Source organism: Myodes glareolus, chromosome 14, assembly GCF_982192425.1.
Source record: "Myodes glareolus chromosome 14, mMyoGla1.1, whole genome shotgun sequence".
Classification (NCBI taxonomy): Eukaryota; Metazoa; Chordata; class Mammalia; order Rodentia; family Cricetidae; genus Myodes; species Myodes glareolus.
Genome location: NC_142039.1, coordinates 30,794,632 through 30,798,767, shown reverse-complemented (window position 1 = coordinate 30,798,767; position 4,136 = coordinate 30,794,632).

Here is a 4,136-nt window from a genome sequence, read left to right as displayed (position 1 = left end):
ATTGTTATGAACATCACAATGGCCACTTTAGTCCATTCTTATCACAGAGAATTAAAAGAATAAAATACCCAACAGTTAATAATCTCTCTTCCATGATTTTTTCAAAATATGGTTTATATATTTTTACTAAGGTCCCTAGCATGAATGAAATTATCTTAGGAATGATAGTTTCCTCCGGACTTAACTCTTGGCACAGGAGAGACTCCAAGGACCACAAAAAGTTGAGTGCACTTTCCTCCAAGAGGGGACTTGTCCTGTGAAAATCAGTCACTTAAGAAAACAATTCCTGCCAGGATTGGTGACACATTCCCCTAACTCCAACGCTCTAAATACAGAGGCAAGTAGATCTCTATGAGTTTGAGGAGGCCAGTTTGGTCTACAAAGCAAATTCCAGGACAGCCAGAACTACATAGTGAGACCCTATCACAAAAAACAATTGCTTTTCTTTTATTTTATTGAAAAATAGACTTTTTTTTATCTATATTACCTTGATTACAGTTTCCCCTCAGTCTATTCTTTCCAGTTTCTCCCCACTATCCATTACTCTTCTATTAGGTCAGAATGAATAATAAAGAATGGATATGTTTTTCTAGATCACCAAGGAGCAGTGCAGAATTTTATTCTCAGTATAGACTTACATGTCTCTCATAAGAAATATTATTTATATCTCAGCCAAACCTCCACTTCCAGTAGACTGCAGACATGAGAGCCTTAGACCCATCCTACATGGATAACCCGTGAGAATTCTAAATGCTCACAGCATTCTTTTAGAACGAAAGCAATGGGTAGCTACTAGATTCAGCTGAACATCATCATAATGGCAAGAAAGTCTCAATTTTGAGAGTGCATGAAGATGACAGACAGTTCGTGCTGAGTCACCATCAGGTGTTCTTCTGGTCTATGGTCATAATTTTGGTAAGGGGATTGTATAGCTGTAGCTGACTCTCTCCTCTTATATCAGCTACTCTGCAATGTCTGGAGTAGTTCCAGCAGGAATACAGAACAGAGCATGTGATCACATCTATAATCACAGCACCTGAGAGACAGAGGTAGGAAGATCATAAGTTTGAGACTATCCTTGGCTAGATAGGGAGCTTGTGGCAAACCCTGGATAAATGAGATAGACTACAAAAAAAAAAAAATCAATCGATCAATCGACCAATCAACCAAACAAAAAAACAACGACAAAAAACTCAACAGGGAAAAGCATAAAACTTTCTTGCAATGCAGATGTCCCCTGTGGCCATTGGCCACTCTTGCCCTTGAGTGTGCTGTCCTTCTTTCTGTAATGAACTCTACCTGTCTTCTGTACCGCAATCTATGTGACTCACCTGACTTCTTCCATGGAGATTCCAAGGATTGGGAACCTGAGTGGAGCCAGATTGGGATCCCGGTGACAAATTTCATTTTCTACTGCTGAAGAAAAGTTTCTGAGGCTGTGTAATTGACAAAGAAAAGAAGTTCACTTATCTCACCCTTCCTAAGGTTTCTGCGCATACCTGAGCTGGGAATGACATTCGTGATGGTCAGGTGCATATATCACATGGTGAGATCGGGAGTCAGAGAGATTTGGGAGCCTTCTTTCCATAACAACCCACTCTGGTGGAAGCTAGAGTTCTCTCACTAGTGCATTAATCCGTTCAGAATTACGAGCTGATTAATTCTCATTGTGCTCCCCTTTTAAAGATTCCCCAACTCTCTCCATTGGAGGCCAAGTGAGTCTCCAGGGCAGGAAACTTGGGAAGACACATCTTACACCACACCCATGCCAACTGACACTGTAGTGAGTGATTGCATGATGCTTTTAAATTCATTTTCTGATAGATTTTAAAAGCTTGTGTAGCCTGCGCCTGACCTGAATGCTGGGACTCCAGAAGAGCAACGAATATTTGGGAATCAAAATGGTGATGTGCAGGAATGGCATATCAGAAGACGCTCACACATGTTCTAGAAAGACAGCTCAGTCGGTAAGTGCTGGCCATGCAGATCTGAGGACCTGAGTTCAAGTTTCAGGACTCGAGTAGAAAGCCAGGTATGTGGGTATACATTTGTAATCCCAGCACTGGGGAAGCAGAAAAAGGAGGATCCCTGGGACCCCTGGGCAAGCTAGCCTATTCTACACAGCCCCAAATCCCAGAGAAAGATCCTGTCCCAAAAAAGAATGGATGGGTTCTGAGGATAGACATATAAAGATGACCTCTAGCCAATACATACATGCATGATACACACACACACACACACACACACACACACACACACACAAATGTATGTTTGCACACCCCCACACCCATAAGCACACACTCATGCATGCACACACACCATGTACACACCCGTACATGCATACATAAACATACATATACATACATAAACACACATGTGCTTACACAGAAGTATATATACAAACACACATGCGTATATGCACAAGCAGAAACACATAGACACATAGGCACACATACATACATGCATATGTATACAATAGACACATGATGCACACACATGTGAGCATAACGTGGACACATATGTATACATACACATACACACATACTCAAAGCATAAGCTAACGTGGCACACTGAAATTCTGTCTCATACTTCTTGATGTGACCTTACCTTGTTCCTCTCTTTATCTCTGACTCCCATGACATTCCATACTGCTATGGGTGTTCCAGATTAAAATTGTCCTTGCGGCTGCAAACAGAAACTCAATTTTTCAACAAGAATGCATTTTCTGAGTGTTTTCTGTGGGGTGCTGTGTTTCCAGGGACAGCCGTGCACAATGGTGCAAATCATTCGCTCTTGTTTGCACAAGGTTAGCTTGCTGAAATATGAAGTCGTAATCACTTCAGCTTTCTGCTTTGTGCAAATCACAAAAGCAACTGTGAAGGAGCCAGAATTCACGGTTGATAATCAGTATTTGGTAAACACTCCCTTTAGTTGGAGCCAACATTTTGCTGTAAGAAAAATGAGTTAACCCACATGCCAGAAAACAAATCAGAGGAAAAATATTCCTCTCTCTGTCTCCCTTCTCCCAAGATATTTAATTTCCATAGTCATTTCTGAAATTTTGAACATTATTCTGTTTTATCAGAGTTTGAAGGTCAGGATGGTAAGACAGGACAATATTTTCGTCAAGATTATTCTACCGTCTTCTTATTAAATTCTAGGGGAAACAGAAGGGAGTTTACAAAACATGGCTTTCAAACATGTTGGCACAATAATGATTATGAAACGCTCAATCCAGTGAACACTGGAAGCTGAGTAGGACGCTTACCCCAGCAGGTTGAACCCACAGGTTACAGAGTGTGAAATGCATTACACTAAAAGCTCCGTGAAATGCTAATTTCTTCAGCTGAATTTTTAAAAGACAGCCTAGTCATTGGCTTGACAGGAGAGACTGCTAAATCCAGTCAAGTGAGAAATGGAGATGTGTGTTCTAAGAAGTGGAGGAAAAAGTGGTTTGTTATCTCTGTTACCCTCCCCCTTCCGCAGGGAGTGTTGCCAAACATTGGCATTAGAACACTCTTAGCTGGAGGATCTCAATTGGCTTCTGTTGCAGTTCTAGAATTGGGAAGGCGCTTACTCTGCAAGTAGGATGAGTGTGATAATGAGCTGAAGGTGGAGGCTGGTTTTATAGCAGAAAGCTATGGAAAGCAGGCACAGGAAATGAAAAGCACGCGACTGCTTTCAGCTTCTTTCCTTGCTAACATTAAAGCAAAGAAACTTCCTTATGGTTCCCCAGAGCTGGCCCAGTTGAGAGCTGGCTGCTCATTCACTCTCTCTCTTTCTCTTCCCCTCTGCCCCCAGCATAGCTCAGCTTTGACTTGATGGTGTGAGCATCACCAGGAGCAACTCCGTTTGACCTGCCCTGTCCATCCTGTGCAGTAGCTCTGTCCCCTGCAGTGGCCTCCCTGAATTGTGTGTAGCAGTTCAGGATGTGGAAGGAACTTTTCAAAGCCGAAAGATGATGCAGCCTAACCCTACCATGAATGCTTTTGCTTCATGTTTCTCCCTGCTGAGACTTTGTGGATCCTCGCTCAGTCCTGCGGCCTGTCAGTCAGTATAGAATTGTAACTGTCATCCATTGGTGAAAACCTGAAGGGAGACGGTGTCTGTTTCCCTTAAAGTATTGATAGCTTCCA